The sequence below is a fragment of the Lepidochelys olivacea genome (assembly GCF_965140295.1).
Source record: "Lepidochelys olivacea isolate rLepOli2 genome assembly, chromosome: 5".
Classification (NCBI taxonomy): domain Eukaryota; kingdom Metazoa; phylum Chordata; order Testudines; family Cheloniidae; genus Lepidochelys; species Lepidochelys olivacea.
Window position 1 is genome coordinate 4763684 of NC_140415.1, and position 22326 is coordinate 4786009.

Below are 22326 nucleotides of genomic sequence, written 5' to 3' on the forward strand. Positions count from 1 at the left end.
GAACTCAAAGCCAGGGGCACTGAGCTTTCATATTTTGCTGTTTCAAAGTCCTGCATCCACACATCCTAAGTGAACCACCATTATTATCTTTATTATTTGTATGACCATACCCCATCAAAGCCCTGTCAACACCTCAAAGACTTCCATCATCAAAACACTGCTAGGCTTTGAAGGCCAACATCAGGGCATATGCATGCTCGGCCACTAGCCTTACCCTGACTTCACTCCATTTCATAGGCATACTAAGACTTGGCATTTATATAGGGCTTTATTTCATGTAAAGACACTAATTAATCCTCACAGCACCCCTGGGAAGTATCATCACCCCCTTTTACAGATGGAGAAACAGACAGAAAGGTGGCATAACTTGCCAACGGCCACACAGAGAGTCAGTGGCAGAGCCAGGAATACTACACAGGAATGCCTGGCTCCCAAACCAGTGCTCCTTCCTTCATTCTACACTGCCTTCGTATTGAGCATATATCTAATATCAGGTATCCTATGAATGGTGGACGCTTTGACTCCCCCTACAGTGCACACCAATATTCCTAACCTTCCACCTCTGCTAGATCACAGATATGCCTGGCCATTCTCCTACATGCCAAGGCACATATCAGTTAGTAGTTCTGCCATTTCATATTTGAGTTCCTTCAGAACTCTTGGGTGACACCATCTGGACCTGCAAAAAGAAAAGGAGTACTTGTCGCAACTTAGAGACTAATCAATTTATTTGAGCATAAGCTTTCGTGAGCTATAGCTCACTTCATCGGATGCATACTGTGGAAAGTGTAGAAGGTCTTTTTATACACACAAAGCATGAAAAAATACCTCCCCCCACCCCACTCTCCTGCTGGTAATAGCTTATCTAAAGTGATCACTCTCCTTACAATGTGTATGATAATCAAGTTGGGCCATTTCCAGCACAAATCCAGGTTTTCTCACCCCACCCCCATTCTTGAGATGTCAAGAATTATAACATTCATAAACCAGTCAGAGAACACTTCAATGTCTCTGGTCACGCGATTACAGACATGAAAGTTGCGATATTACAGCAAAAAAACTTCAAATCCAGACTCCAGCGAGAAACTGTTGAATTGGAATTCATTTTCAAATTGGATACAATTAATTTAGGCTTGAATAGAGACTGGGAGTGGCTAAGTCATTATGCAAGGTAACCTATTTCCCCTTGTTTTTTCCTACCCCCCCCCCAGACGTTCTTGTTAAACCCTGGATTTGTGCTGCAAATGGCCCACCTTGATTATCATACACATTGTAAGGAGAGTGGTCACTTTAGATAAGCTATTACCAGCAGGAGAGTGGGTTTGTGTGTGGGGGGGTGAGAAAACCTGGATTTGTGCTGGAAATGGCCCAACTTGATTATCATACACATTGTAAGGAGAGTGATCACTTTAGATAAGCTATTACCAGCAGGAGAGTGGGGTGGGGGGAGGTATTTTTTCATTCTTTGTGTGTATAAAAAGATCTTCTACACTTTCCACAGTATGCATCCAATGAAGTGAGCTGTAGCTCACGAAAGCTTATGCTCAAATAAATTGGTTAGTCTCTAAGGTGCCACAAGTACTCCTTTTCTTTTTGCGAATACAGACTAACACAGCTGTTACTCTGAAACCCATCTGGACCTGGTGACTTATTAGTGTTTATCATTTAGCTTCTCTGCAATAACAACGAGGAGTCCTTGTGGCACCTTAGAGACTAACAAATTTATTTGGGCAATGGCCTTATCTTCATTGAGTGCTCCTTTAGCAGATTGGTCACTGCAATAAAAGACCTGCGGCATAGCCATGGCTGGCCTGGGTCAGCTGACGCGGGCTCAAAGGGCTAAGGCTGTGGAGATAAGAACTGCTGCGCTGGGCATCACAAAATGGGGAAGAGATGGCCAGCCCTCTGTGGAGATAGAGGTGGTTAGGGACTATTTAGAAAAGCTGGATGTGCACAAGTCCATGGGGCCGGACGAGTTGCATCCGAGAGTGCTGAAGGAATTGGCGGCTGTGATTGCAGAGCCATTGGCCATTATCTTTGAAAACTCGTGGCGAACCGGGGAAGTCCCGGATGACTGGAAAAAGGCTAATGTAGTGCCCATCTTTAAAAAAAGGAAGAAGGAGGATCCTGGGAACTACAGGCCAGTCAGCCTCACCTCAGTCCCTGGAAAAATCATGGAGCAGGTCCTCAAAGAATCAATTCTGAAGCACTTGCATGAGAGGAAAGGGACCAGGAACAGCCAGCATGGATTCACCAAGGGAAGGTCATGCCTGACTAATCTAATCGCCTTTTATGATGAGATTACTGGTTCTGTGGATGAAGGGAAAGCAGTGGATGTATTGTTTCTTGACTTTAGCAAAGCTTTTGACACGGTCTCCCACAGTATTCTTGTCAGCAAGTTAAGGAAGTATGGGCTGGATGAATGCACTATAAGGTGGGTAGAAAGCTGGCTAGATTGTCGGGCTCAACGGGTAGTGATCAATGGCTCCATGTCTAGTTGGCAGCCGGTATCAAGTGGAGTGCCCCAAGGGTCGGTCCTGGGGCCGGTTTTGTTCAATATCTTCATAAATGATCTGGAGGATGGTGTGGATTGCACTCTCAGCAAATTTGCGGATGATACTAAACTGGGAGGAGTGGTAGATACGCTAGAGGGGAGGGATAGGATACAGAAGGACCTAGACAAATTGGAGGATTGGGCCAAAAGAAATCTGATGAGGTTCAATAAGGATAAGTGCAGGGTCCTGCACTTAGGACAGAAGAACCCAATGCACAGCTACAGACTAGGGACCGAATGGCTAGGCAGCAGTTCTGCGGAAAAGGAGCTAGGGGTGACAGTGGACGAGAAGCTGGATATGAGTCAGCAGTGTGCCCTTGTTGCCAAGAAGGCCAATGGCATTTTGGGATGTATAAGTAGGGGCATAGCGAGCAGATCGAGGGACGTGATCGTTCCCCTCTATTCGACATTGGTGAGGCCTCATCTGGAGTACTGTGTCCAGTTTTGGGCCCCACACTACAAGAAGGATGTGGATAAATTGGAGAGAGTCCAGCGAAGGGCAACAAAAATGATTAGGGGTCTGGAACACATGAGTTATGAGGAGAGGCTGAGGGAGCTGGGATTGTTTAGCCTGCAGAAGAGAAGAATGAGGGGGGATTTGATAGCTGCTTTCAACTACCTGAAAGGGGATTCCAAAGAGGATGGCTGTAGACTGTTCTCAATGGTAGCAGATGACAGAACGAGGAGTAATGGTCTCAAGTTGCAGTGGGGGAGGTTTAGATTGGATATTAGGAAAAACTTTTTCACTAAGAGGGTGGTGAAACACTGGAATGCGTTACCTAGGGAGGTGGTAGAATCTCCTTCCTTAGAGGTTTTTAAGGTCAGGCTTGACAAAGCCCTGGCTGGGATGATTTAACTGGGAATTGGTCCTGCTTCGAGCAGGGGGTTGGACTAGATGACCTTCTGGGGTCCCTTCCAACCCTGATATTCTATGATTCTATGAAGTGTAGACATTTGGCCTCAGGCTGGAGGCTGGACTCTGAGACCCCACCAGCGGAGAGGGTCTCAGAGCTTGGGCTCCAGCCTGAGCCGGAACATCTATACTGCAATTTTCAGCCCCGCAACCCAAGTCTATTGACTCAGGCCCTGAGCCTCATGCTGCGGGTTTTTTATTGCAGTGTAGACCCTACTGTCTGCTTCTTAGGTTTGCTGCTTCTGAAGTACTTAAAAAAAATTCTTACTGTTAGTTTGTGCATCTTTAGCAAGTTGCTTCTTACATTTTTTCTTGGCCTGTCTTATGATACTTTTACACTTAATCTGCCAGAGTTTGTGCACTTAGGATTTGACTTCCCAATTTTAAAGGATGCCTTTTGCCTATAATGGCCTCCATTAATCTGCTGGCTATCCATGGCGGCATTCCTTTGGTGCTCTTACTTTCTTTTCTAATTTGGGGTATATATTTAGTCTGAGCCTCTATTATGGTGTTTTTAAATAGTTGCCATGCTGCTTGCAGGTATTTAACCCTTATGACAGCTGCTTTTAACTTCCCTCTAACAAGCATCCTCATTTTCATACAGTTCCCCTTTTTAAAGTTAAATCTTACCATGGTGGGCTTTTTTAGTATTATCCCCCCTACAGGAATGTTACATTTAATTACATTGTGGTCACTATTACCAAGCAATTTAGCTCTATTCACCTCTTGGACCAAATCCTGTGCTCCACTTAGAACCAAATCAAGAATTGCCTCTCCCCTTGAGGGATAAGCCTAGCTGCTCCAAGAAGCAGTCACTGATGGTGTCTAGAAATTTTATCTCTGCATAATGTCCTGTGGTGACATGTACCCAGACAATACAAGTATAGCTGAAAACACCCTTAAACGTTGCGCTTTCTGCTTTTGTTGCCTCTTTAACCTCCCTTAGCATTTCACAGTCACTGTCACCATCCTGGTCAGGTGGTCAGTAGGATATTCTGACTGCTATATTCTTATTATGCAAGCATGGAATTCCTATCCAGAGAGATTCGATGGTACAGTTTGTTGCATGTAAGATGTTTACCTGATTTACCCTTTTCTTTCCCATATAAAAGAGGGAGAATGGAGATCTCTCCCTTTTCCGTTCGAGGAAAGGAGGGTGCTGAGTTGAGCACACTGCAGCCCAGCTCAGCCCCCATCTCCCCCCACTCTGAATGACAGGCACTGTGTGAAACTGGCACCAGCTCTTTCTGCAAATCACAGGGGAAGAAGGCAGGAGAAGAAGTTACCCTGACTTCTCCTCCTCCTTCACTGCCACTGCAGTAAATGTCCTCCACATTGCTGATCAGCTGGCATCTCCAAAGCTCCTTGAAAAACATCATCTAAAGTCACACGGGATGTGGTTTTTCCTGCTATCCAGGCTTTACATTCCACATTTAATCCAGGTGATCCAAGAGTGATTCCTGTGATCAGGCATATTCCCCAGCCTGCTCCCTATGCACAATCCACAGGCTAGGTGGAGTCCAAACTCACCCCTTTCCAAAGGTTTGGTTCTATAAACAAAGAAATCTTGGACTAACCAACATTCAGTTCCAACCTTCTCCCCAGGCTTGGCTGTTCCAAGAGTTTTACCCTTAAGACTCAGCCCAAATCCTCTCTCTCAGACAACCACTCCAACCTCCCTTCTACCCAGGGAGGCAGGTGTCACAGTGTTTCAGTGGAACCCACTTTATGCTTTCCCAGCAGGATCAGGCTGCTAACAGGATGGGACACTTAAGGCAAAGGCTGCCAGTCTGTTACATTGCCTTCAGTGCAACTGTCAGTCAGGCCATTTGTTTAGGTGCCTAAATAGCGATTTAGGAGACTCATTTTGGATACCCACTTTCCAAAATCTTGTATTATAACGGGGCACTAACTCTCCAGTTCAAGTTGAGCATCACCGTCTGTTTAAAGGTGTACTATTCTAAGTGCTCTAAAATCCACATGACGACTTTGGTTGTGTTGAAATTTGCTGTGCCTTATGGGGATGCAGAGTAGGATTAGCGATCCAAATTTGGGGCCATTTGAGCAAGGGATTCCCTAGCCCCTCCCCCACAAAAACACTAGCATTTTACAAAATCATCTACATCTTTCAACTTGTTGGGCTCAAACTATGCCTCTGGTCCTCCCCAAACTGCTCTCAGTCACTTGGGATTGATCTCAGCTAATACACAGCACCCACTGCCGATTTAGGGAAGTAACAGAGAACAAGTTGTTAAAGGTAGGATGACCGTACGTCCCGTTTTGGCCAGGGCAATCCCCTTTTTTAAGCCCTGTCCCAGCTATCCCGACTTTTTTGGCAAAAGTGGGCATTTGTCTGATCAAGTTGACAAGAGCAAATGGGATAAATGCCCACATTTTGACAAAAGTGGGGTGCAGAGGAACGTGCGGGGGGGGGGAGTGCGTGGTGATGCCAGCCTCATGCAGTGGGGAGTCAAGGCTCCGGCAGGGAGAAGGCAGGGCTCAAGTGAGCAGTCACACCAGCCCCAGCCTCGTGGCAGGGGAGGTAGGGCTAGTCAAGCAGCAATGCCAGCTGCGCGGCAGGGGGCGGGGGAGGGGGGAGGAAGGGTCGGGCTAGCCCCACGCATGCGGTATCCCGTTTTCCCTTTGGGAAGTATGGTCACCTAGTTAAGGGTACAGTTCATAGCTACAGATCGGCACGTGCCAAACTGACATTCCTCAGAGTGACATGCACATGTGCAGCAAGACTCGATTGATAGATTCCAAGGCCAGCAGGGACCATTGTGATTATCGAATCTGATTTCCTGTAGAACACAGGCCAAAGAACTTCCTCCAAACAATTCCTAGAGCAGAGCTTTTAGAAAAACATCTAACCTTGATTTAAAATTGCCAGGGATGGAGAATCTAGATGACCCTCGGTAAATTGTTCCAATGGTTAATTACCCTCACTGTTAAAAATGTACGCCTTATTTCCAGTCTGAATTTGTCTAGCTTCAACTTTCAGCCATTGGATCACGTTAGACCTTTCTCTGCTTGATCGAAGAACACATTATTACATATTAGTTCCCCATGTAGATACTAAGACTGTAATAACGTCACCCCTTAACCTTCTCCTTGTTAAACTAAATAGATTTAGCTCTTTATCACTGTAAGGCAAGTTTTCTAATCCTTTATTCATTCTCATGGCTCTTCTCTGAACCTTCTCCAATTTATCAACATCTGTCTTGAATTGTGGGCACCAGACCTGAACCCAGGATTTCAGCAGTGGTCGCACAAATACAGAGATAAAATAAGCTTTTTACTCCTACACTAGATTCACCTATTTTGCATTAGCCCCTTTGGCCACAGTGTCGTACTGGGACCTCATGTTCAGCTAATTATCCCTCAAATCTTTTTCAGAGTCACTGCTTTCCAGGATAGAGTCCACCCTCCTGTAAGCATGGCCTACATTCTTTGTTCCTAGATGTATTCATTTACATTTAACTGTATTAAAACACATATTAGTTGCTTGCAGCCAGCTTACTTAGCAATCCAGATCGCTCGGTATCAGTGACCTGTCATCTTCATTATTTACCCCTTCCCTAAATTTTTATGTCATCTGCAAACTTTATCAGTGATGATTTTATGTTTTCTTCTGGCTCAGGGCTCTGAGGAAGCAAGCGGGTTTCCATGCAATCTGTTGTCACAGTAACTATGAGGTTCAAGGTGACATGTGGAGGTCATTGAACCTGAGCTGCATCCATCCCCTGAGAGTTTGAGTTCCACCCTTCGCAGTTTGCAGAGGATGTGTCTTTTGCATATTCCTTGCATTTTGCAGGGGCTCCTTTTGGAAATTTTGTCCTGACACCATAATTTCTGGTTGAAGAGGGATAAAGTGCCCTAAAATCCATCTGCCAACTGAGATTTTACTTTCGAAGTATTGTCAAAGGAAGTTAGCATTAAACAAACAGAGGGAAGACAAAAGATTCGAGTAAGCAGGAAGGATAATGTAAATCCCCTTTCCTGAACAATGAATCTGAGTGTGATGAAAGGAAAACTAGTTCAACTGGGTAAGGGATTCCTAACATGAACTGCTCATCATATTGTCAGATTCTTATAATTTTTTTGGTGCAGAGCTAGGAAATATGGAGCAACGGGGAAGGTGGTGAGGGGTTAGAGCAGTGCAGGGAATGTGGGGGTTGGGATGGTGCAAGGGGCAGATTGGGGGACAGAGGAGTAGGGGGAGATAGGGGAAGGGGGAGAGATGGAGATGAGTGGTATGGTAGGGGTCAGAGAGGAGGAGAGAGGGGCTTCAGGGCCTCGGCCAGAAACAGGAGGGACAAAGATGTTGGGTGACTGGGAGCTTGGGGCCTGTCAGCTCCACATTCTATCCTTCCTTTTTTTAGCATATCCCCTTTACTTGTCTCTTTATGATACATTAAAAAGGAACCCTTTTTTCTTGCTGGGATTTTCCTGCTTGTACCTTAGCAATACCAACTGTGCTCTTCCTTAGATTTTGCTAGAGGTCTGCTTGGAAATTTCACAGTATGTATATTGGTACTCTCACAATTTATTAGAGGTGGTGGCAAAGCAGGGTGGTGGTGATGGATTTCTAACGAAGACTACCTTTCTCCAAAACACGCATTAGCCATTGGAATTAAATGGGTGTTAACAAAAATGTAAAAGGTCTGAATAAAAATCACTCCCCCCTCAATTGCACCAATTTCCTTTTCTCAGCTCCTGCAATGTCTTTTTCTCTGTTGACACTAGAGACATTTCCTCACAATTCCCCACCTTTGCTACCTCTTGTTCAGCTCCAACAGCATTACCAACGTTGGGAACCCAAGTTTAGACCCGTCATTGGCTGCCATCGGCATCTTGCACTGAAGAAGTCTAATGGATAGAGTGATTAAAATGCTGGCAAGATGAAGATATGTTTGAAAGAAGTGAGCAATTAAACAAATTCATATGCCACCAGTGTGTGATAAACATAAGATAGGCCATATTGGATCTTCAATGGTCCGCCAACTCTGTTAAACTCAGCCTTCAGCAGAGGCCAGTATTCACTGCTTCAAAAGAATTCAATTCTTCTCCCTGTAATGCCCCTTACCACGTAAGTACTGCTGTACCAGGATAAGGAGCAATGTCCCTGCTGATCCCCACATAGATCAGCAGGAATATGGCCCATGTTCCTCTCACTCTCACCCCTAGGCTTCTCAACTTCATGTCTGAGATTGCACCTTGAAGTGAAGATCAGCAGAGAATACTTACTCTATTGTACCAAAACAGCACCCAGGAGAGTTACACTCTCAAAGATGGACTATAAGGTGGATAGAAAGTTGGCTAGATTGTCAGGCTCAACGGGTAATGATCAATGGCTCCATGTCTAGTTGGCAGCCAGTATCAAGTGGAGTGCCCCAAGGGTCAGTCCTTGGGCCGGTTTTCTTCAATATCTTCATAAATGATCTGGAGGATGGTGTGGATTGCACCCTCAGCAAGTTTGCAGATGACACTAAACTAGGAGGAGAGGTAGATACGCTGGAGGGTAGGGATAAGATACAAAGGGCCTTAGACAAATTAGAGGATTGTGCCAAAAGAAATCTGATGAGGTTCAACAAGGACAAGTGCAGAGTCCTGCACTTAGGACGGAAGAATCCCATGCACTGCTACAGACTAGGGACCGAATGGCTCGGCAGCAGTTCTGCAGAAAAGGACCTAGGGGTTACAGTGGACGAGAAGCTGGATATGAGTCAACAGTGTGCCCTTGTTGCCAAGAAGGCCAATAGCATTTTGGGATGTATAAGTAGGGGCATTGCCAGCAGATCGAGGGACGTGATCGTTCCCCTCTATTCGACATTGGTGAGGCCTCATCTGGAGTACTGTGTCCAGTTTTGGGCCCCCCACTACAAGGAAGATGTGGACAAATTGGAAAACGTCCAGCGGAGGGCAACAAAAATGATTAGGGGACTGGAACATGTGACTTATGAGGAGAGGCTGAGGGAACTGGCATTGTTTAGTCTGCGGAAGAGAAGAATGAGGGGGGATTTGATAGCTGCTTTCAACTACCTGAAAGGGGGTTCCAAAGAGGATGGATCTAGACTGTTCTCAGTGGTAGCAGATGACAGAACAAGGAATAATGGTCTCAAGTTGCAGTGCGGGAGGTGTAGGTTGGATATTAGGAAAAACTTTTTCACTAGGAGGGTGGTGAAACACTGGAATACATTACCTAGGGAGGTGGTGGAATCTCCTTCCTTAGAGGTTTTTAAGGTCAGGCTTGACAAAGCCCTGGCTGGGATGATTTAGTTGGGGATTGGTCCTGCTTTGAGCAGGGGATTGGACTAGATGACCTCCTGAAGTCCCTTCCAACCCTGATATTCTATGATTCTATGAATGCTAGACCCTGCCTTAAAGATGATCGTCTGTTTTAATTTGGTGAGTATGAAATAGGCCGACTTTTTAAAAAGTCTTTGTTTACAGGAACTGAGCGTGAGCCAATTAAATTCTGTCTAGAAGAAGTGGAAAAGTCATATGTCAGTTTTCTTATTAGCCCGTTAGGCTGTAACTCTTCAGTAATGTAACCATGAATAAACCCCCATATGGCACGAATATAAATCAAAGTAAGCTATTTTCTAATTGGGTTACTTTCTCTTTCAGGATTGATTAATTCTGTATCTTATTCAAATTAATCTTCAATGGACTTGATAGGCCAAATTTTTTTTTAAAGGTCCATTTGAAATTGATTTTTCCGCTGTAAGCCACTCCTGGCCTGGCTCTGACTCTAAACACAAGCTCACCAGCTAACTAAATATTTTGTTTGGTTTTTTGAAGTATACTATTTTACAGAACAGCAATAAGGCGAATGGAATCATACGTTAGGACTGGATAATGGACTAGGGATTTGAAAACAAATGGCTTGACCTGTCATTGATATTCCTTTTTGATAAATGCTTCGTGTTTACATTTCAGCAGCAGGCCAGTCACAATGTATAACTCCGCTACTTCCTTAGAAACAAGGGTTCTGCTGATGTATAATAAAATATCCAGAACACATAAATCCCCCTGATACCGAACCTGTAACTTCTGCACCACCACCAAATAACACATTAGAGCTACACGTCTTCCCTGCTTTCGAAGAAACTTTGAACACACAGGAAGGAAATATTGCAGTAGCTCCACAACAGGGTTTAAGACAGCCAAGGTCCTCATGCCAGCCCTGTTTCCTGCAAACACGCCATCCCAAACAAGCAAAGTGCTAAAGCCAGTCACAAAGGGTAAATCATTTCAGATGACAGATTGTCCATGAACTGTTTGTTTTCACTCTTAGGATATGTCTACACTATGAAATTAGGTCGATTTTATAGAAGTCGATTTTTCGGAAGCAGTTTTATACAGTCCATTGCGTGCGTCCCCACTCAACGCAGTAAGTTGGCGGAGTACGTCCACAGTACCGTAGCTAGCATCGACTTTCAGAGCAGTGCACTGTGGGTGGCTATCCCACAGTTCCCGCAGTCTCCGCTGCCCATTGGAATTCTGGGTTGAGCTCCCAATGCCTGAAGGGGCAAAAACATTGTCGTGGGTGGTTTTGGGTACATGTCGTCAGTTGCTCCTCTCTCCCTCCCTTCCTCCCTCCCTCCATGAAAGCAAAGGCAGACAATTGTTTCGTGGCTTTTTTCCTGGGTTAACCGCACAGACGCCACAGCACTGCAAGCGGGAGCCCGCTTAGCTCACCGTCACCACTGTTGTTGTGGGCAAGTCTACTGTGGGGGCTGCAGTGATCCAAGTAGCCAATGCAATCATTGACTGTTATCAATCAATGATCATTGATTGATCAATAATCATTGACTGTTATCAAGGGTAGCGACTCTGGGAAATGTGCGGGCCTTTTTAGATTTTAGGTGCATCATATTTCTGCCCTTGCAGCTGCACATTCCACATGTAACAGCTCCAGGGCTCTTGCTCCTTTGCCTTGGCCACACAGCAGCAGCTCCTGGGTGCCTTCGCCTCAAGGGTGAACGGCTCCACTGATTCCGCTGCAACTCTGCTATCCTGATCTGCGGCAACTCTGCAGCAGATGGTGCAGTAGGACTGCGAGCCATCCTCATCAACGGTGTTTTGCTCGCTCCACTGCTTCCGCTGCAGCTCTGCTATCCTGATCTCCTGAGAGCTGGAGGCTTCTGCCTCAGGCTGCTCTCCCAGCCAGCAGCACCGCGCGGTCGCGCCCACCCCAGCCTACCCCTTGCTCCCATGGCTCATGAAGCCTGGACAGTAGTAAGGAGCAGTTCAACTATAGGCTGGGCAAGTGCAGAATGGTGGTAGAATGTGCTTTTGGACATTTAAAACCTCGCTGGCACTGTTTGCTGACTAGGTCAGACCTCAGCGCAACCAACATTCCCATTGTTATTGCTCCTTGCTGTGTGCTCCATAATATCTGTGAGAGTAAGGGGGAGACGTTTATGGCGGGGGAGGCAAATCGCCTGGCATCCGATTTTGAGCAGCCAGACACTGATTAGAAGAGCACAGCAAGGTGTGCTGCGCATCACAGAGACTTTGAAAACCAGTTTCATGACTGACCAGGCTATGGTGTGACAGTTGTGTGTTTTTCTCCTTGATGCAAACTCGCCCCCTTTGTTGATTTTAATTCCCTGTAAGCCAACCACCCTCCCACCTTTGAAATAAAGTAACTATTGTTTTGAAACCATGCATTCTTTCTTTATTAATTAAAAAAAATTGAGATAACGGACAAGGTAGCCACAGGTGATTTTGGGTACATGTCATCAGTGACCATTCCCTCCCTCCCTCCGTGAAAGCAGCAGATAATAATTTCTCGTCCTTTTTCCTGGATTGTCCACACATAGGCCATAGCACTGCAAGCGGGAGCCCGCTCTGATCACCACTGCAGTTGTGAGCATTGTAAACACCTCGCATTTGCCCTTGGAGATTTTGGCATATGTATTGGCATTACATCTTTTGGAACAGAGTTCTGATAGCACGGATTCGTCTCCCCATACAGCGATCAGATCCAGTTCCTCCCATTCGGTCCATGCTGGAGCTCTTTTGTGATTCTGGGACTGCATGGTCACCTGTGCTGATGAGCTTGCCACGCTGGCCAAACAGGAAATGAAATTCAAAAGCTCCCGGGGCGTTTCGTGTGTACCTGACTAGTGCATCTGAGTTGAAAGTGCTGCCCAGAGTGGTCACAATGGAGCACTCTGGGATAGCTTCCAGAGGCCAATACCGTCAAATTGCGTCTACACTACCCTAAATTTTACCCAGCGATGTTGATTTTAGCGCTAATCCACTTGTCAGGGAGGAGTACAAAAATTGATGTTAAGAGCCCTTTAAGTCGACAAAAATGGCTTCGTGGTGTGGACGGGTGCAGGGTTAAATTGACCTAACGCTGCTAAATTTGACCTAAACTCACAGTGTAGACCAGGGTTTAGCTGTTTGTGCGGTGTCCTTGGTCACCTAATGAACATGGGACAGTTACTGTCACTGGGCTGGATAATGGATTCATTTTAAAACAGCAGAACTGAGAATAGCGAGTGATTAACAAACCACACACTTTCTGGGTTGAATTTTCAGCTGAACCATTTGCTAACATTCAGGATTTGCAAACATTTTCACAAATACCCAGCAGTCATCCAGGTGCTTCCAGATTACAGCTATCGCCCCATTAATTACAGTGAACTGAAATCAGCACTTTTATGTATACAAATATTCCCCAATCCTGGTTGTTGTTGTTGTTTTTCTTTAAGTGTTTGACCAGCTCTGCTTTTGAGGAGTCTGAAAAAAAACTATTTAGGATGCATTTAGCCAAGGGCACAATACTATACACCCCAAGGTCCAGATTCTGATACCCTTGATACTTTAACTTCAATGGGCTCACTCATGGAGTATGATACTGCTCACCAGGAGTAAACATAAAAGATTCTAGTCCTGAATTATTTCAGTTGATCATTTCAGTTTGCACAGCACCAGAGTTAGCAATCAGGAAATTCTCTATGCTTTATTTGACACCCAAGAATGTGACTCAATGTCCCCCCGTGGCTCTGAATTCTGCAGGCTGACTGTTTTGCAAGAAGCAGCATTTCCTTTCACTTGCTCAGAACATACTGCCCTTTTAGTTTCCGGGAGTCACCTCTGGAAAGAGCTAATAGTGAAAAGGAAAAGGCCAAGGGGATCATCAAAGTGTCAATTTAAAACTTCCCACTGTCGTCAATGAAGCATGCAGCAGTTTGGTGTAATGTAGCTTAATTTCTATTTCAGTTTAATGATCTGCTTTTGGCAGTCCCATAGTTCCAAGCAAATAATTATATTGTTGACTTGAGGCCTGATTTTGCCCCATTTACTCATGCAAGTAGTCCTTACTCAAACTAAAAATCCCATGGATTTCAATGGGACAACTCACGTACATAAGCATTGCAGAACCAGCCCCTTACACGGTGCACCATATGAGACAGGTACATGGCTAAACCAACAGCCCAATCCTGCTAGCTTTCTGTGTGTCATCAATCTTTGATCCTGCAGGATCGGTGTGTATGTGTTTATTTAAAGCGTGATCAACAGTGGTGATGCTACACCAGTAATAAATAATAATGATACCTTCGAAATATCAAACATGTCTGATCTAGTTTACTGGAGGACTGCTTGGTGGTCTCAAAGGATTTTGACTGACAGGTCTCACACCTTAACTCAAAACGTGAAGGTGTCACATCTTTAACAAAGGCCTTGCCTACACACAGAAGTTGCACCAGTTTAAGTTAAATCAGTGTCTAAACCCATTTAGTAAACCTGATGCAAAACCCTGTGAAGATGCTCTTATTTTGCTCTGAGTGTCTTACTTTCAATTAGCTTAATTCGGGGGGAGGGGGAGGGAGAAATCTAAACTAAAGAAGTCACTTTTAAACCAAAATAAGAATGTCTACACAGGGATTGCTCCAGTTTAACTAAATGAGTTTTAAAATACACCTTTAGTTAAACTGGTGCACGTTTGTGTACAGCAGTGGTCATCAACCCGTAGATCGCAATCGACTGGTCGATCTTGGACCCTCTGCCAGTCAATTGTGATCTCTGGCCACAAGAAGTCTGGTGGCACAGCAGGGCTAAGGCAGGCTCCCTGCCTGCCCCAGCCCCACGCTGGTCCCAGAAATGGCCAGCACTCCCGCTCAGCCTCTGGGAGAGGCAGGAGTCTCCACACACTGCTCCTGCCTGCAAGCCCTGTCGCTGCAGCTCCCATTTGCTGGGAATGGGGAGCTGCGGCCTATGGGAGCTGCGGGGGTCGTGCTTGCAGGAAGGAGCAGTGAACGGAGCCACGTGCCTGCCCCCAGGGCCACAGGGGCATGCTGGCCACTTCCGGGAGTGGTGTGGGGCCAGGGCAGGCAGGGAGCCTGCCTTACCCTTGCTGCACCACCAATTGGGAGCCACCAAAGGTAAGTGTCGCCCAGTGGGAGCTCACACCCCAACCCCCAGACCTGAGCCCCCTCCCGGAGCCAGCACCTCATACCCTCTCCTGCACCCCAACCCCCTTCCCACATTCCGAACCTCCTTCCCCATCCCTGACCCCCCTCTGGGAGCCAGCACCTTGTACCACCTCCTGCACCCCAACATTCTTCCCCAGCCCAGAGACCCCTCCTGCACCCAAACTCCCTCCCAGAGCCTGCACCCCTCACCCCCTCCAGCACCCTGTCCCAGGGTCAGCCCAGAGCCCCCTCCCACACTCTGAACCCCTTGGCCCCAGCCCAGAGCCCGCACCCCCTTCCGAACCCCAACCTCCTGCCCCCGCCTGGTGAAAATGAGTGAGGGTGGGGGAGAGTAAGCAATGGAGGGGGGGCTGGAGGGAGCGGGGCAGAGCTTTGGGAAAGGGGCGGGACCTCAGAGAAGTGGCAGGCTAGATCCTGGGTTGTACTTAAATTCACAAAGTGATCTTGTGCGTAAAAAGGTTGAAGATCACTGGTGTACAGACTTCCTCCTTCCCAAGGGTTCATGAAACATTGACATTAAATAGGAGTTAACAACCCCCCACCCTAAGTTTTGAACAGTCTGATTAAAAATCCCTACTGCTCTTGTAACACACTCGGGGCTGACAGGGTCACACATACAGGTTGATGAGCCTGCTATAGCCTTAGCTAACAGAGATTGGTCTTCTAGCTCGGGCAGTAGTAGCTCATGTGTATTGAAGCACCAGGTTCAATCCCACTGCTGACAGCCCATCCAGGGGTACAGTGTATTCTCTCAAATGCTTGATTTTCACTCTCCTGACTCATGTGATGTCATCACTTCATTTGTATTCTAGCCACCAGAGTCTTTCAGCCAAGATGGGACCTGAATCGCTCATGTACAAACGAAGCAGAAAATCCCCGCTTGCCTCCTGTCTTTTTGACACAAATCTTTCAGGCTTTCTTTATGCATCATAACGGAGCAAATATGGAACCCCAATTGGAACCCCAATTTTTTCTCCTTTGTAAGTCACTTCTACCGCAAAGCCTACAAATAGTGGGTCAACCCAGATCATTTTCTTTCATTATACCTTTTCATCATTTACAGATGCTTCAATTTTTGGGTGCCCAACCTAAGACAGGTGGAAGAGACCTGATTTTACAAAGGATGGACGCTCAGTACTTTGTAAAATCAGGTCCTTCTCATTAGGGCATGGCTGAGAGCAGGCTGACAGACGCTTAACCCAGAGACGAATGAGGTGATGATGAGTCAGGAGAAGCAGCTGGAGGAGACGGTGGAGGTAATACAAGCCCCTTCACCTTAGGGATTATGTCTGCCATTAGTTGCTAGAGTTCACAATTTAGGGGTGATTTTAGACCCCAGATCCTGCTTGACAATCATATTATAACCGTAACCCAGACAGCTTTTCACCATCTGCGTGTGGCCTGGAGGTTGCAACCTTTTCTTTCAGATGCAAACCTTGCCACTGTTATCCACGCTTTTGTCACCTCAAGGCCTATTGCAACGGACAACACTTTAAACCACTCAGGGCAGGTCTACACTTAAAACACTGCATCAGTTACTGCAGCACTTAAGTGAAGATGCTCCTTCCCCAACAGGAGAGCGTCTCTCGTCAGTGTAGTTAACCCTCTAGAGGTGGTAGTTATGCCAACGGGAGAAGTTTCCCACCGACACAGCGCTGTGTACACCGGGGGTTTGGTCGATATAACTGTGTCACTCAGGGTGGTGGATTTTTCATACCCCTGAGTGACAGAGTTACACCAATATAAGTCTGTAGGGTAGACCTGGCCTCCGATACTGAAGCTGGTGCAGAATGTAGCAGCTCACTTATTGAACAGGACATCTCGCAGGGAGCACGTGACCCCAGCACTGTCTGCTTATTGATCTACAGGTGGAGTTTAGGTGTTGGTAATGACCTATAAAGCCCTAAGTGTCCTGGGACTAGCGGATAGGTGCCAACTCCATGGGTGCTCCAGGGCTGGAGCACCCATGGGAAAAAAAAGGGGGGTACTCAGCACTCACCTGCCACCACTGTTTGGCAGCAGCTACTGATCAGCTGTTTGGCAGCTGGGGGAGATGCTTGGGGATGGCAGGTGTGCAGGGCCTTGGGGAAAGGGTTGGAGGGGGGCCGGAAGAGGCGGAGCGAGGGCGGGGCCTTGGGAGAGGGGCTGGAGTTGGGACAGGGCCTTGGGGCAGAGTCGGGGTAGAGCACCCCCGGGGAAACAGCCCAAATGTGGCGACTCTCTGGGGATGCTGCAAAATACATCTGTCTGACCAGGTTTCAGAGAGGGCTGAGATTATGCTTCCCTAAAGACAACGGGGTCTGATGGACCCTTTATAGTTAGCTGTCTGGCTCTGGCTGCACTCCCATTGGAATGATCATTTTGCTGCTGCTGGGATTTTAATCTATTGTATAATTAGTGAGTGTGCTAGAAAATTAGGTTGGTTTAACTATGTCAGTCAGGGGTGTGAAAAATCCACACCCCTGAGCGGTGTAGGTAAACTGACCTAAATCTCCATATAGATTTAGCTACCGCTTCTTGGGGAGGTGGATTACCTATGACAACAGAAGAATCCCTTCTGTTGGCGTAGGTAGTGTCTACACTGAAGTGCTACAGTGGCACTGTAGAGTTTAGACAAGCCTTTGGGTAGGTCTCTCTTCTATAATTCTACATTAAAATAAATAATGGAGCTCAAGTTCAATATGCCCAAACTGAGGCAATCCAAATCAGAAGTCAGGTTTGAAAATGCAGGTGTATATTTTTAACAGTACAAAAATATTAAATTAAAAAACCCCAAGGATGTAATAAGTAAAGGAGGACTTGTGGCACCTTAGAGACTAACAAACTTATCTGAGCATAAGCTTTCATGATTTACAGCTCACTTCATCAGATCCGATGAAGTGAGCTGTAGCTCACAAAAGCTTATGCTCAAATAAATTTGTTAGCCCTGGTCTACACTAGGAGTTGAGGTCGAATTTAGCAGCATTAAATCGATTTAACCCTATACCCGTCCACACTATGAAACCCTTTTTTTCGACTTAAAGGGCTCTTAAAATCGATTTCTTTACTCCACCCCCGACAAGGGGATTAGCGCTGAAATCGGCCTTGCCGGGTTGAATTTGGGGTACTGTGGACACAATTCGACGGTATTGGCCTTCAGGAGCTATCCCAGAGTGCTCCATTGTGACCGCTCTGGACAGCCCTCTCAACTCAGATGCACTGACAGGAAAAGGCCCGCAAACTTTTGAATTTCATTTCCTCTTTGGCAGCATGGCAAGCTGCAGGTGAGTGCAGAGCTCATCAGCAGAGATGACCATGCAGAGCTCATCAGCAGAGGTGACCATGATGGAGTCCCAGAATCGCAGAAGAGCTCCAGCATGGACCAAACAGGAGGTACGGGATCTGATCGCTGTATGGGGAGAGGAATCCGTGCTATCAAAACTCTGTTCCAGTTTTCGAAATGCCAAAACATTTGTCAAAATCTCCCAGGGCATGAAGGACAGAGGCCATAACAGGGACCCAAAGCAGTGTCGCGTGAAACTTAAGGAGCTGAGGCAAGCCTACCAGAAAACCAGAGAGGCAAACTGCCGCTCCGGGTCAGAGCCCCAAACATGCCGTTTCTATGATGACCTGCATGCCATTTTAGGGGGTTCAGCCACTACTACCCTAACTGTGTGCTTTGACTCCTTCAATGGAGAGGGAGGCAACACGGAAGTAGGTTTGGGGAACGAGGAAGATGATGATGATGAGGTTGTAGATAGCTCACAGCAAGCAAGTGGAGAAACCGGTTTTCCCGACAGCCAGGAACTGTTTCTCACCCTGGACCTGGAGCCAGTACCCCCCCAAACCCACCCAAAGCTGCCTCCCAGACCCGCCAGGCGGAGAAGGGACCTCTGGTGAGTGTACCTTTTTAAATAGTATACATGGTTTAAAAGCAAGCGTGTTTAATGATTAATTTGCCCTGGCATTCATGGCCAGTACAGCTACTGGAAAAGTCTGTTAACGTGTCTGGAGATGGAGCGGAAATCCTCCATGGACATCTCCATAAAGCGCTCCTGGATGTACTCCCAAAGCCTTTGAAAAAGGTTTCTGGGGAGGACAGCCTTATTCCATCCATGATGGTAGGACACTTTACTACACCAGGCCAGTAGCACGTAGTCAGGAATCATTGCAGAACAAAGCGTAGCAGTGTATGTTTGCTGGCATTCAAACAACATCTGTTCTTTATCTCTCTGTGTTATCCTCAGGAGAGTCATATCATTCATGGTCACCTAGCTAAAATAGGGTGCTTTTCTTAAGGGGACATTCAGAGGTGCCCGTTCCTGCTGGGCTGTTTGCCTGTGGCTGAACAAAAATGTTCCCTGCTGTTAGCCACGGGGAGCGGGGAGTGGTGAGGGGTTAGCCACGTGGTGGGGGAAGGCAAAATGTGACCTTGTAATGAAAGCACATGTGCTATGTAATGTTGTTGTTGTATGTAATGTTAACAGCAAGGTTTACCGTGAAAGAGTGTACCCATTGTTCTATAAAACATGTCTTTTTAAATACAAGTCCCTTTTTTTTCCTCCACCAGCTGCATGTGTTTCAAGGATCACAGGATCTTCTCCTTCCAAGAGGCTAGCAAAGATCAGAAGGCAAAAAAAATGCACTCACAATGAAATGTTTTCTGACCTCATGCTGTCCTCCCACACTGACAGCGCACAGATGAATGTGTGGAGGCAGACAATGTCAGAGTGCAGAAAAGCACAAAATGACCGGGAGGAGAGGTGGCAGGCTGAAGAGAGGGCTGAAGCTGAAAGGTGGCAGCAGCATGATGAGAGGAGGCAGGATTCAATGCTGAGGCTGCTCGAGGATCAAACTAAAATGCTCCAGCATATGGTTGAGCTGCAGGAAAGGCAGCTGGAGCACAGACCACTGCTACAGCCCCTGTGTAACCAACTGCCCTCCTCCCCAAGTTCCATAGCCTCCTCACCCAGACTCCCAAGAACGCGGTGGGGGGGCCTCAGGCCACGCAGCCACTCCACCCCAGAGGATTGCCCAAGCAACAGAAGGCTGGCATTCAATAAGTTTTAAAGTTTAAACTTTTAAAGTGCTGTGCGGCCTTGTCCTTCCCTCCTCCACCACCCCTCCTGGTGCTTCCCTTCTCCACCACCCCTTCTGAGCTACCTTGGCAGTTATCCCCCCTATTTGTGTGATGAATTAATAAAGAATGCATGAATGTGAAGCAACAATGACTTTATTGCCTCTGCAAGTGGTGATCGAAGGGGAGAGTGGTTAGCTTACAGGGAAGTAGAGTGAACCGGGGGGGAATGGGGGAGTTTCATCAAGGAGAAAAAAAAAGAACTTTCATACTGTAGACTGGCCAGTCATGATACTGGTTTTCAAAGCTTCTCTGATGCGCACTGCATGCTCCTGTGCTCTTCTAACTGCCCTGGTGTCTGGCTGCGTGTAACCAGCGGTCAGGCAATTTGCCTCAACCTCCCACCCCACCATAAACGTCTCCCCCTTACTCTCACAGATATTGTGGAGCACACAGCAAGCAGTAATAACAGTGGGAATATTGGTTTCGCTGAGGTCTAACCAAGTCAGTAAACTGCGCCAGCACGCTTTTAAACGTCCAAATGCACATTCTACCACCATTCTGCATTTGCTCAGCCTGTAGTTGAACAGCTCCTGACTACTGTCCAGGCTGCCTGTGTATGGATTCATGAGCCATGGCATTAAGGGGTAGGCTGGGTCCCCAAGGATAAGTATAGGCTTTTCAACATCCCCAACGGTTATTTTCTGGTCTGGGAATAAAGTCCCTTCCTGCAGCTTTTGAAACAGACCAGAGTTCCTGAAGATGCGAGCGTCATGTACCTTTCCCGGCCATCCCATATTGATGTTGGTGAAACGTCCCTTGTGATCCACCAGTGCTTGCAGCACTATTGAAAAGTACCCTTTGCGGTTTATGTACTTGCCGGCTTGGTGCCCCAGTGCCAAGATAGGGATATGGGTTCCATCTATCGCCCCACCACAGTTAGGGAATCCCATTGCAGCAAAGCAATCCACTATGACCTGCGCATTTCCCAGGGTCACTACCCTTGATATCAGCAGATCTTTGATTGTGTTGGCTACTTGCATCACAGAAGCCCCCACAGTAGATTTGTCCACTCCAAATTGATTCCTGACTGACCGGTAGCTGTCTTGCTTTGCAAGCTTCCACAGGGCTATTGCCACTCACTTCTCAACTGTGAGGACTGCTCTCATCTTGGTATTCTTGCGCCTCAGGGCAGGGGAAAGCAAGTCACAAAGTTCCATGAAAGTGCCCTTATGCCACTGGGAATCATCCCAGACCTGCAACACTATGCGGTCCCACTAGTCTGTGCTTGTTTCCCAGGCCCAGAATCGGCATTCCATGGCATGAACCTGCCCCATTAGCACCATGATGCCCACGTTGACAGGGCCTGTGCTTTGAGAGAAGTCTGTGTCCATGTCCTCATCACTCTTGTCACCATGCTGAAGTCGCCTACTCGCCCAGTTTCGCTTTGCCAGGTTCTGGTGCTACATATACTGCTGGATGATGCGTGTGGTGTTTAATGTGCTCCTAATTGCCAAAGTGATCTGAGTGGGCTCCATGCTTGCCGTGGTATGGCGTCTGCACAGAAAGAAGGCGTGGAACGATTGTCTGCCATTGCTCTGATGGAGGAAGGGGTGACTGATGACATGGCTTACAGTGTTCGCTTACAGGGAATTAAAATCAACAAAGGGGGTGGCTTTACATCAAGGAGAAACAAAAACAACTGTCACACAGAATGGCCCCCTCAAGGATTGAACTCAAAACCCTGGGTTTAGCAGGCTAATGCACAACCCAATGCTCAACCCACTGAGCTATCCCTCCCCCATGTATTTAAGGCAGGACTGAATCTCCATTAAACTTTTCAAGGTGCCCCTGACAGACCTCATCGAAAGGACTGTCGGACGTTGATTTCACAGAGGGAGGGAGGGAGGGGGGAGCAAATGAATACAAAACAAATCTGGTCTATTTCTTGTTTTGATCCACTCCATCCATCTTTTACATCTTTGGCTGGCAGCAGATGGTGCAGTAGGACTGCTAGCCATCCTCATCTCCTGGCTGCTTGACAGAAGATGGTGCAGTAGGACTGCCAGCAGGACTAAAGAGAATGACCTGGTCGAGTCACTCCTATTTCAGTCCCTGCGCCCATGTCTGCCCAGGCGCTCCTGACCGACCTTACCGAGGTGGCCAGGAGCACCTCGGACATGATAAGGATGGTTATCAGGCCTATTGCACCGTCTGCTGCCATAAAGCAATGAGCTGCTGCTGTGTAGCAATGCAGTACTGCGTCTGCCAGCACCCAGGAGACATACGGTGACAGTGAGCTGAGCAGGCTCCATGCTTGCCGTGGTATGGTGTCTGCACAGGTAAC

The 22326-nt window shown here is 47.0% G+C and overlaps 1 protein-coding gene across 3 annotated transcripts in view; it reads right to left on the reverse strand.

Moving 5' to 3' along the window:
- Positions 1–22326, reverse strand: part of DNAI1 (dynein axonemal intermediate chain 1) — a 272825-nt gene that overhangs the window by 199081 nt on the left and 51418 nt on the right. The gene's annotated exons all lie outside the window — the stretch shown is intronic.